The following is a 12730-nucleotide window of genomic DNA, read 5'->3' on the forward strand; positions in this document are numbered from 1 at the left end:
CATTCACAGAAGGAAGCGCCGAGGGTGGGGGAAACGCGGTCTTGCCGGGTGAGCCGGGCCAGGTTCCTCGCCTCCCCGCAGGCCGCTGCTTCCTCTTAGCTGAATGGGGAGCGACCCGCCCCGGGCGCGGCCTTGGGGGCTGAAGACTGAGGTGCAGCCTCACCCCCGGCCTGGCAGCGCCTTGGAGGAGAGAGGGAAAGGAGGAACGTCCACCCGGCTAAGAGACGCCGCCAAAGTCCCTAAAGCTGGCGGGGGAGGGAGGCCGGGGTCCCGGATCTCCAGAGCGCCCGCAACCGGGCTTCTGGGCTTCTCGGTGCGGGGAACCTGACCCTGTAGCCTTCGCCAGGGCGCGGCGGGGCTCCAACAGCGGAGGAAGGAGCCGGACTCGCGCCTTCGAGGGCGCGGGCGGCGTGCACTCAGCCTTATCTCCCCGCGCGCCCCGCCGCCCGCTCTGCCCCTTCGCTGCACCGGGTCGCCCTGGTCCCCGCGCCCGCCCGCCCCGACGCCTTCGCGTGGTTCCACGCTGCCCGCGGCCAGCCCCGTTTCGCTTCGCAAGGAGCGTGTTGTTTTCTCAGTCGAAATGGGATCAAGATCCCAGGGTTTCCTTGTCTCCTTGTTTTGAGGTGATAGGATCTTGGCCGATAGATCGAAAACGTGAAAAATATCCGTCGCATCTTGTCCCAAGTGCCTCTGTGGAAGGATTGTTTACTTGGAAAAGTAGAATAAATTCTGTTGCCGTTTTCCTTCCGGAGGCGTCTTGGCCCCAGAGCTCCTAGACCCACTGGCATTAGCTATACTTCTTCCTGGGCTTCACAGGTAGGATTTCAAGATTGATGTGGGGGCACTTGGGTGGTCTGTGGGTGGCAGGTCCTCAAGAGGCTGTTTTTTCGTGCACAGAAGTGTTGGAGCTTTATTTTAGCAGAAGCAACATCAAACCTTGTCTTGGAGGTTTGTTTTGCAAAGAATCCAGAGTTTACTATATTTGACACTGTTTTTAAATAAGACTTGCTTGTTTTAAGGAGTTGGGAGAAATCGATAAAAGAAAAGTCGAAATCCTTGCTTTCCATTTCTACTGTAGGAGATAATCCTGATCAGCAGTTTGGTTTGCTCCCTATCCCCATTCCTTAAAAACAAACAAACAAAAACCACTATACGTTTAAATTGTGTAGGAGTACGTACGATTTTGTAAAAATAAAAATGGAATTATACTTCACCCGTTTCTGCAACGGCTTAGCTCCTACTAGTCATCATTCCCTATCAATAGAGTAGAATTAACCTTACTTTATTCTTATTATTTTGAGACAGGGTCTCACTTTGTCACCCAGGCTGCAGTACAGTGGTTACGATCTTGGTTCTTTGCAGACTCTGCCTCCTGGGCTCAAGCTGTCCTCCCGTCTCACCACCCGGCCCCCTCCCCTCAACTAGCTGGGACTACAGGCATGTGCCAGGAAGCCCGGCTAATTTTTGTATTTTTTTGTGGAGACAGGTTTCACCATGTTGCCCAGGCTGATCTCAAACTACTGGACTCAAGGGATCCACCCACCTTGGCCTCCCAAACTGCTGGGACTGCAGACCTGAGCCACTGCACCGGCAAATTTATTCTTTATAATGGTTGCATGGTACAGAATTTCCATTTTATAGGTGTGTCCATAGTTTATCAGCCTCCTCTTGAAAGGTATTTAAGTTGTTGCCAGTTTTTCAATACTTCCAGCAACTTACAGAAACACTGATATACAGATACATAGCTGTGTTACTGTGCCTTGTAGAAGAAATATCCAAGTGTGAACTTGCTGGATCAACAGGTATAAACACTGATCATTTAAACAAGTACTTCAAGGTTGGGCACAGTGGCTCATGCCTGTAATCCCAACACTTTGGGAGGTTGAAGTGGGTGGATCACTTGAGGTCAGGAGTTCAAGACCAGCCTGGCCAACATGGTGAAACTCCGTCTCTACTAAAAACACAAACATTAGCCAAGCATGGTGGCACATGCCTGTAATACCAGCTGCTCGGGGGGCTGAAGCAGGAGAATAGCTTGAACCCAGGAGGCAGAGTTGCAGTGAGTCAAGATCATGCCACTGCACTCCAGCCTGGGTGACAGAGCGAGATTCTGTCTCAAAAAGTACAAAATAAACAAATACTTCAAACCATACCAATTTATACTTCCTCCAGCAGTGAGGGCAAGTGCCTGTTTCTCCATGCCTCATCTAACACTGAATATTGCCAATTGTCTTTTTTTTTGTTTGAGACAGGGTCTCGCTCTGTCGCCCAGGCTGGAGTGCACCTCAACTGCGCCAGCTCAAGAGATCCTCTCATCTCAGCCTGTCTAATTTTTGTATTTTTTGTAGAGATGGGGATTTCACCATGTTGCCCAGGCTGATCTCAAACTCCTAGGTTCAAGGGATCCACTTGCCTCAGCCTCCCAAAGTGCTGGGATTACAGCCACCATGCCTGGCCTTAAAAATTTTTATTTTCTTTCATAGAGACAGAGCCTCACTCTGTCACCTAGGCTGGAATGCAGCAGTATGATTGTGGCTCACTACTGCCTCCAACTCCTGAGTTCAAGCAATCCTTCTGTGTCAGCCTCCCCAGGAGCTAGGACTACAGGTATGTGCCACCACACCCGCCTAACCTTTTAATTTTTGGTAGAGGCAGGGGTCTTGCTATATTGCCCAGTCTAGTCTGAAACTCCTTGTGTAAAGCCATCCTCCCACCTCAGCCTCCCAAAGTACTGGGATTACAGGTGTGAGCTACCACACCTTGGGAGTATTGCCAATTCTTTAATGCTGCCTGTCTTTCACATAAGAAGTAAAATCATATTCAAATTGCCTTTTAGTCATTTACATAACAAAGTTTCTTTTGAATGCCTGCCTATTGATGGGCCAGTCAGCAAGCCAAGTACAGGGAATATAACTGTGAATAAAGCAATCTTGATCCTCTTAACAGCCTAATGAAGAAGGTCTGTATGTGTGTGAATACTTGATGAATGAGTCACTATGAACTGCAATAAGGAGGGAAGAAAGTGCAGTACAAGTAACAAGGCCTCAATGTAGGCTGGGAGTACAAGAGAGTTATCCTAACCTATCAAATTGGAAAGATGTGTAGAAATGAACTTGGTGAAGGGGATGAGGACAAGTGGCACTCCAGGGCCACAGAACCCTTGATGCCAAGGCCCTAAGCCTGGAGGAAGCTTGGCTGATTCACAGAACTGGTGTGGAGGAGATAGTTTGAGGTTGGAATGTCGGCAGACACCAGGTCTTGCAGAGAACACTTGCTAAGATGTAAGTATCCTTACAGCTTTACTTGCAAGTATTCACCAAGGAGTAGTAAGAAGTCACTGTAGACATCAGCATACTTCATCACTAAAGAACTTCAGCATGCATATCATTAAATAAAATTCAGCATTTGTTTATGGTTCTTTTTTTGAAAGGTAAAATTTACAAATGATGAAATGCATGTATCTTGACTGTACCATAAGTTTTGACAGTTGATGGCTGGGTGCAGTGGCTCATACCTGTAATCTCGGCACTTTGAGATTCCGATGTAGGGAGGTCCCTTGAGTCCAGGAGTTGGAGACCAGCTTGGGCAACATGATGCAACTCTGTCTCTACAAAAAAAATACAAAAATTAGCCGGGCATGGTGGTGCATGCCTGTAGTCCCAGCTACTCAGGAGGCCGAGGTGGGAGGATGGCTTCAGCCCAGGAGGTGGAAGTAACAGTGAGCCAAGATGGTACCACTGCACTGTATCCTGGGTGGCAGAGTGAGGCCCTGTCTCAAAAAAAAAAAAAAAAAAAAAAAAGTATTGACTGGGTGCAGTAGCTCACACCTGTAATTCCAACACTTTGGGAGGCCAAGGCAGGTGGATCACTTGAGGTCAGGAGTTCAAGACCAGCCTGGACAACATGGCAAAACTCTGCCTCTACGAAAAATAGAAAAATTAGCCATGTATAGTGGCATGCCTGTGGGAGGCTGAGGTGGGAGGTTCGCTTGAGCTGGAAAGGTGGAGGTTGCAGTGAGCTGTGATCGTGCCACTGCACTCCAGCCTGAGCTACAGAGCAAGACCCTGCCTCAAAAAGAAAAAGAAAAAGAAAAAAAAGAAGAAAGAAAAAACATTTCGACAATTGTATAAACAGGTGTAGCCTCAATCCCTATCACAATATAGAATTTAACACCCCAGAAATCCTTCAAGCCACTTCCCAGGTAATCCCTGTTCCCATCTCCTCCCCCAGTAACTGTTCTATTTTTTCCTTCTTCCAGACGTGCGATTTTACCTGTTCTGACTTCATGTAAATGGAATTTTATAGCACATACTCTTTACTGTATATTTCAAGAGCCTTAGCTCTTTGATAGGGGAGAAGCTTTGAGGTACCCCCAAAAAAACAAACAGCAACCATATTTATGTCCTACCACAGGTGTAATTATTGGAAGCTCATTTACAGGGGTTCAAATGGGCCTTGAAGTTTGGTTCCTGCCCATGCCCACCTTAACGGCTTGCTTTTGCCAAGAGTATATACTGACAGCCAGTGAGGCGTGCCTGCTAGGGACAGTGTTGTTTGCAGTGGCAGCCAGTGTGTCCTTGTGGTGGCGGGTGGTCCCACCTGGGACCTCAGCAAGGCCCTCTCCGCTGGAGAAACTCTGGTGCTTCCAAGAAACCATCCTGGGAACACCAGAGAGTATCTTCATGTATTTACCTCCAAATATGCCTCAGTACTTTTTCTGTGATATGGGGGCCCAATTTTAGCCTCCTGTAATGGTTGCCTTAAATCCCTCCAAGGTCGTGGATTTTTTTTCTTATCTCATTGGGCCAGTATTTTTGTAAGGGCCCCCTGTTTAGGGCATTTCTCCTAGCATCTAGATCATTCTAGACCTAGATACTACCTATTCCTTGGGTAGCAGTAAGGTATTTTGAAGTTCCACCTTGATAGGAATCCCCACTGAAGTTAGACAGCCTCATTGTTTCCAGAGCACCCGGACTTTATAAACAACCCCAAGACTAATCTGTCTGAACATGCTAACTCTCTTCTCTCCAGCTGGCTGGCAGGCTCCAGTGACAGCAATCGCTTCTGCCATCTGGGCCATAAGGATCCATATTCTGGGGGTGATTTGAGATCTGTTATGGCAAAGTCAGACTGATCATTTCCTGCCTCTGTCTGCAGATCTGATGCATCAACAATCAGGGTCAATTATGGACTCTCCAAAGGTGTTTCCATTATATCGGCATGGGGCTTGGACAAATGCCAGTTTGGCATTTTCTCTTTTGAGATGGAAGGAGCATGGCAGAGTTCAAATAACTACAGTGATTGACAGACATATGTGTAGCAGAAAAGAACGATATTTCTTTTTTCTGTCACCCAGGCTGGAGTGCAGTGGCGCAATCTCGGCTCACTGCAACTTCCGACTCCCAGGTTCAAGTGATTCTCCTGCCTCAGCCCAGGACTGAGCTGGGACTACAGATGCCCACCACCAAGCCTGGCTAATTTTTGTATTTTCAGTAGAGACCAGGTTTTGCCATGCTGGCCGGGCTGGTCTCGAGCTCCTGACCTCAAGTGATCCATCCAATCCTAGCACCTCCCAAAGTGCTGGGATTACAGGGGTGAGCCACCGTACCCAGGCATTATTGCATTATTTTTTTCTTCTTCTTTCTTCTTCTCCTTCTTTTCTTTTCTTCTTCTTCCTCTTCCTCTTCTTTCCCTTCCTTCCTTCCTTTCTTTCTCTCCTTCCTTTCCTTCCTTTCCTTTCCTTTCCTTTTCCTTCCTTTTCTCTTCTCTCTCTCTCTCTCTCTCTTTCTTTCTTTCCTTTCAATGCAGTCAAGTTTCCTGTATTTGGGGAAATCTCAAGAGTCAGCACATCTGGAGTGCAATTGATAAGCCTCATCCTGGGAAAACCACCTTCATGATCATGGAATCTTCCTTGGTCAGGTAAGTATATTGTAACAGTATTTCATAGGATGCAAGATGGCTCAGCTAGAAATGTTGTCCATTTCATTAAGTAGCAGTGATTATACAGCTTGGGAGACCATTGGGTTCATGAGATCCTAAAACTAAGTAAGCAGAAGCCTCCTCGAGTTGACAGTGACTGCCATTGCCTTGAGACAAAGTGGATAGGCCTTTGCCACTGGAGTAGGGAGCAAGGATATTACAGTAAACCATGGGTGGTTTTGGTTTTGGTTTTGTTTTGTTGGTTTCTGGGGCTTTTTTTTGAGACAGATTCTCACTCTGTCACCCAGGCTGGCTGGAGTGCAGTGGCGCGATCTCAGCTCACTGCAGCCTCTGCCTCCCGGGTTCAAGTGAGTCTCATGCCTCAGTCTCCCAAGTAGCTGGGACTACAGGTGTGTGCCACCACGCCCGGCTAATTGTACTTTTAGTAGAGACGGAGTTTCACCATGTTGGCCAGGCTGGAACCCATGGGTGGTTTTCATGTCCTTGAGTTAAAACCTCAAAGGACCTGAGCAGATCATCTATGAACCTGGAGAAAGGTTTATGGTAAGTTACAGCAGTCAAGGATGGGGGTTGTTGAAGAGCTAGCTCTAGCATGTAAAATGCCTTTTCATGCTGTGTTCTCAGGAGAGGCGAGTCTGAAACCAAGAATTTAGTCAGGTCCTAAAGAAGAAGTAATTGCAGAGAAGTTGGGAGCTCCCAGTCCACAACCCCTCGTGAGACCTAGCAATTAGTTTTCGGTGGTGAGTTTAGGGCAGTTGTGAGTGGAAGTTCAGTCAATCAGAGGGAAGTGACTTGCCTGAGACAAATCATGCTCTAGATAATGAACCTTTTTTCTGAAAAAACTTCAATTTTTTTGAACACCTGTGCCCTTTTGTGCAAAAATAGAAGGTGGAAAGAATTCATTTTTAGTGCTTTTCTAATCTTTAGAGATTAGCAAAAGCTCATCCTACAGAGGAACTTTAAGGTCCTTGAGATCCTGATTAAGAGCTTATTTCACTTTATTTATTTATATTTATTTATCGAGACAGGGTTTCACTCTGTTATCCAGGCTGGAGGACAGTGGTGCGATCTCGGCTCACTGCAGCCTTGACTTCCCAGTTTCAAGCAATCCTCCCATCTCAGCCACCCGAGTAGCTGGGACTATAGGTGTGTGTCACCATGCCCAGCTAATGTTTTGTATTTTTTGTAGAAACTAGGTTGCACCATGTTGCCCAGGCTGGTCTCAAACTCCTGGCCTCAAGAGATTTGTACACCTCAGTCTCTCAAAATGCTGGGATTACAGGCATGAGCCATCACAAGTGGCCTAAGAACTTATAAAAAGTAAGGAACCACAGTGAATCTCTGAGGCATAACAGTCCATGTGTACTGTGGGTTCTCCTAAGGACAGGGGAACAGGCATTGAGTTAAGAGAACAGGTTCACTGGGTGCTGGTGGCTCATGCCTGTAATCCCAGCACTTTGGGAGGCCGAGGTGGGTGGATCACGAGGTTAAGAGATCAAGACCATCCTGGCCAACATTGTGAAACCCTGTCTACCCTGTCTCTATTAAAAATTCCAAAAAAAAATTAGCTGGGCTTTGTGGTGCTCACCTGTAGTCCCAGCTACTCGGGAGGCTGAGGCAGGAGAATCGCTTGAACCCGGGAGGCTGAGGTTGCAGTGAGCTGGGATCGCACCACTGCACTCCAGCCTGGGTGACAGTGCGAGACTCCGTCTCAAAAAAAAAAAAAAAAAAAGAACAGGTTCTGAAGAAGGCAGAACATAGATGCACAACTGTAAAATAGATGGCCTTGGGTGGGATTGGGGGAAAGAACAAAGTCCAGTATTTGGACTTGGCACTGCTGGAATGTGAGGTATAATTAAATTAATGATATCCCTAAGATCATGAATAAATCTGTACACTTATGCATTGAGTTACCTAATACTCAGGATAGGAGCTTGAGAAGGTTTTGTGCAAGGAATAATGAGTCTTTTGCCTATTAGTCCTTCTGCTATGGGCCTTAATTGTTTTCTTCTGGCTTCAAGGGAATTGTACAAGGCTAGGTGAAGGTTGGGACCTGGTAAGTCTGAACCTTGACGTGCTCAGCCCCAGTAATCCTAAAATGGTGATACACTTTTGGCTCATTATGACTTGGTACCACACAAAGATCTTCAAATTGTGTCTGGTTTATGTATTTGTATCCAAATTAGCTATGATTTGATTATGAATAGAGACACCCTCATGAATTTCAAGGAAGAGCTCCCTTCTAGGAAAATTTAATCTGGTGATTCCATTTTCATAATAAAGACTCCTCATTAAGTTTTTGCTGGTGTGATGTCTCAAGGGAAGGGTGTTTTTAATAAAAAGACCAAGAATAACAGTGGCCAGGATACAGGGAGTGGCCAGGCAGATGGAGACATCCACCTCTTGGTTTTTGCTGACTCTGAGGACAAGAAATTAACTTAGTGGCAGGGTTGTTGTTGAAAATGTTGCACCCCTAACCCTGAGTGTGGGCCAGAAGAGTTAATGATAATGCTTCTTGCAAGTTTTTTTTTTTTTTTTTTTTTTTGAGACGGAGTCTCGCTCTGTCGCCCAGGCTGGAGTGCAGTGGCGCGATCTCAGCTCACTGCAAGCTCCACCTCCCGGGTTCACGCCATTCTCCTGCCTCAGCCTCCCCAGTAGCTGGGGCTACAGGCGCCCGCCACCACGCCCGGTTAATTTTTTTGTATTTTTAGTAGAGACGGGGTTTCACTGTGTTAGCCAGGATGGTCTCGATCTCCTGACCTCGTGATCCGCCCGCCTTGGCCTCCCAAAGTGTTGGGATTACAGGCGTGAGCCACCGCACCCGGTCTGCCAGTTTTAAGGGAAGAATCAGAAGTGGGTGCCTCTCCCTTGGAACTGTCTCATTATCTGTCAGATTCCTTTTTGCCCAAAGTGAGACAGTTGGTTTTCCAGCATCTCTTTTGTTCAGAGTAGCAGCAAGTATTCTTATCCTTGGGCATTTTGTTGGGGGGATTGTGGAGGTTATGAGGTCATCCAGTTGTTTAATTTGAAAAACCATTAACTTATTTAGGATCCTACTATGCTTTTGTTCTAAGACTTTCTCAGAAGGTTTGGACACGTGCTATTGGTCTGCTAGTGGAGTTATTTCTTATTCTAGCCTTTAAGTCCCAAATCCCTGAATTTTGGCTTAAAGCTGTTCATAAGCAATGAGGATAATATAGCAAAAGCATCTGCCTATTGATCTATCCCGGACTGCTGTCTGAAGGTGATTTCTAAAATCTTTTTTTTTTTTTTTTTTTGAGATGTAGTCTCCCTCTGTTGCCCAGGCTTGAGTGCAATGGCGCAATCTCAGCTCACTGCAACTTCCACCTCCCGGGTTCAAGAAATTCTTCCACCTCAGCCTCCTGAGTAGCTGGGTTATAGGTGCCCAACACCCTGAATAATTTTTGTATTTTTAGTAGAGTTGGGGTTTCACCATGTCGGCCAGGCTGGTCTTGAACTTCTGACCTCAAGTGATCCACCCACCTTGGCTTCCCAAAGTGCTGGAATTACAGGTGTGAACCACCGTGCCCAGCGATTTCTAAAATTTTTAATGAATTTGCTTTTAAAACACAAACAAGGCCGGGCGCGGTGGCTCAAGCCTGTAATCCCAGCACTTTGGGAGGCCGAGACGGGCGGATCACAAGGTCAGGAGATCGAGACCATCCTGGCTAACACGGTGAAACCCCATCTCTACTAAAAAAATACAAAAATCTAGCTGGGCGAGGTGGCGGGCGCCTGTAGTCCCAGCTACTCAGGAGGCTGAGGCAGGAGAATGGCGGGAACCCGGGAGGCGGAGCTTGCAGTGAGCTGAGATCCGGCCACTGCACTCCAGCCTAGGTGATAGAGCGAGACTCTGTCTCAACAACAACAACAACAAAAAAAAAAAACCACACACACAAACAAAAACTGGATTAATGGCCAAAGAATCCCTACTCAAAATAAAGTAGGTATTGCCTTCATTAAGGATTGCACTACATCTTGTGCTTCTTAAAAGTCCCTGTTCTGTTTGCTGGTCCTCAGGAATACATAGATTGTTTCCCAGGTCCTTCCAATGGACTCTTTAAGGTAGGGTTAGCATCTAGACACATGTACTAGGTGATGTACATCAGGGAGATTGGGACCATTGCTTCCAAGCACTATTCTAGATTCTCCGGTACTTCATAACGGTCATAAAACGCTGACAATTAAATATTAAACATTTGCTGCTTCCCCCTTTTTTCACTCTTTTGCTTTAAGATGTTCCTAAAATGGATAATTTTGATCACATTTAAAGTTCCTCAAAGTGATCATTTGGTAAATTGTGTCACTTTGTAAGATATGCATAGGAATTTGGCTTATAACAAGAATATGTTTAAAGGTCAGGCACAGTGGCTCATGCCTGTAATCCCAGTATTTTGGGAGGCCAAAGTGGGAGGATGGCTTGAGACCAAGAGTTTAGGCTAGCCTGGGAAACAGGAAACCCCTGTCTCCATAAAAAATTTACAAATAAGCCAGGCGTGGTGGCGTGCGCCTGTAGTCCCAGTCGCTTGAGAGGCTGACGTGGGAGGATTGCTTACGCCCCGAAGGTCGAGGCTATGGTGAGCCATGATTGTGCCACTGCATTCCAGTCTGGGCAACAGAGCAAGACTCTGTTTTAAACAAGCAAACAAACAAACAAAAAACAAATAATATGCTTAAAAAGTGAGTATCCAGGCCAGGCGTGGTGGCTCATGCCTATAATTCCAGCACTTTGGGAGGCAAAGGCAGGCAGATCACCTGAGGTTGGGAGTTCAAGACCAGCCTGGCCAACAGAGTGAAACCCCATCTCTACCAAAAAATACAAAAATTAGCTGGGTGTGGTGGTGCACACCTGTAATCCCAGCTGCTCAGGAGGCTGAGGGAGGAGAATCACTTGAACCCAGGAGGTTGAGGTTTCAGTGAGCCAAGATTGCACCAGTGCACTCCAGCCTGGGCAACAGAGTGAGACTCTGTCTCCAAAAAAAAAGAAAAGAAGTGAGTATCCAGGAGGCGTGGCATGGGCTTGCTTGGACTGAGATGACCCCTTGAGAATTGGTAAGGATCAAACCTGCTGCTTGTGTACTGACCTCAGCCCGCAACCAGGGGTTAGCTGCCTTTGACCAAAGAACTAATAACTGCAGCCCCTGGTGATCACAGTTTTTGGAGACTTTTTTTCCCAAATCAATTCTCAGGGATAGCTCAGGGGAATAATAGACTTCATAAGGTTTTTAGATGGTTACCCAAGGCAAACTTTCTACTGGCGTGACGGAGACTGGCGTGACAGACCTTACACTTGTCAGTCCTTTTGTCATGGATACATTGGGACTCTGTGGATTGACCATTTGTTGCTTTTTTCAATGTCATTACACAATATAAGAAAGGACAAGATAAAGATAAGGTTAGACGAAGAGCGTACTTCGACCAGGAATCGTTAGAAAGATAGGTCTACTTAGAAAAGTGGAGTTTCAGTGGGGAAAATATAATCTTCTTGAGAAAATTAGCCATGTCAGTGAAATTAGAGCTCACACTTAGTGTGTGGCTCCCCTCTCTGCTGAGGCCAGAAAAGGCAAGCAGAAGAGAGACCAGCCCCCTCCACCTACCACCAGATGCCCAGATGCAGAGTCCTGGCAATGGCAGAGTCACAGTTGAGTCTTCATGGGACCTCCAAATTGTGGAATCCTTCCTCTTTAAATCAACAACCTGTTATGAGATAAACAAACTGTAAAAACACTCACATACAATCCTGAAATGGGAAGTGGGTGTGCTTTCTTTTTTCTCTCTCTCTCTTACAGGTTGGGTTGGGAAGCTCCTGAGATGGGATATCAAACATGAAATGACTCTTTGGTTGATTCCTCAAGGTCATGGTTGATATAACCGAGGTGAGGTTCTACTTGAAGAAACAAGTGATACTCGAAGCACAAAACATTGTACAATTATAATTCCATAACCAATAGAGCTATCATTCTGCTTCTGTCTTCCACAACTGATGGGGGGTGTGTGTTTTCATTCACAGTAGTGACAGCCAAAGCCATAGGTAGAAAAAAAAAAATCATAACCATAAATGATTTTAACTTTTTTTTTTTTTTGTCTCAAGACAGTTTTGCTCTGTCACCCAGGCTGGAGTGCAGTTGTGTGATGTGGGCTCACTGCAACATCCGCCTCCTGGGTTCAAGCAATTCTCCTGCCTCAGCCTCCCCAGTGGCTGGAATTACAGGTGTGCACCACCACACCTGGCTACTTTTTTGGCTCTTTTTAGTAGAGACAGGGTTTCACCGTGTTGGCCAAGCTGGCCTTGAACTCTTGACCTCATGATCTGCCTGCCTCCCAAAGTACTGGGATTACAGGTGTGAGCCACTGAGCCCAGCCAATTTTAACATTTATATAGAATAGAAAATAAACAAAATCAGAATTCAAGATAAGAATCTAGAGAAAGAATGACTAAATACACTTAATGAAATCAGGAGGAAAGGATTTATTAAAAAAAAAAAAAAACCCCTAAACTTGATGGATTAACAAACTAAATACAAAGAAATCAATAAATAAAATCAAGAGCTGCTGCTTTGGAAAAATCACTGCAGCTGATACACCTTTGGCAAACATAACCAAGGAAGGAAAAAAGATAAAACAAGAAATATACAGCAATAGTAAAGAGAAAGAAAATGTAACCCTAGATAAAGATAAGATTGAAGTAATGATTAGAGAAGTCTATGTAAACCTCATGTCCAGTAAAGACAGACAAACATAGAGAACTTTATTTTTATTTTATTTTTTT

At 45.8% G+C, this 12730-nt stretch overlaps 1 pseudogene; it reads right to left on the reverse strand.

Moving 5' to 3' along the window:
* Positions 1-5799: 5799 nt before the first annotated feature.
* LOC111520982 lies at positions 5800-5927 on the reverse strand (annotated as a pseudogene).
* Between the last annotated feature and the right edge of the window lie 6803 nt (positions 5928-12730).

The sequence above is a fragment of the Piliocolobus tephrosceles genome, chromosome 7, assembly GCF_002776525.5.
Source record: "Piliocolobus tephrosceles isolate RC106 chromosome 7, ASM277652v3, whole genome shotgun sequence".
NCBI lineage: Eukaryota > Metazoa > Chordata > Mammalia > Primates > Cercopithecidae > Piliocolobus > Piliocolobus tephrosceles.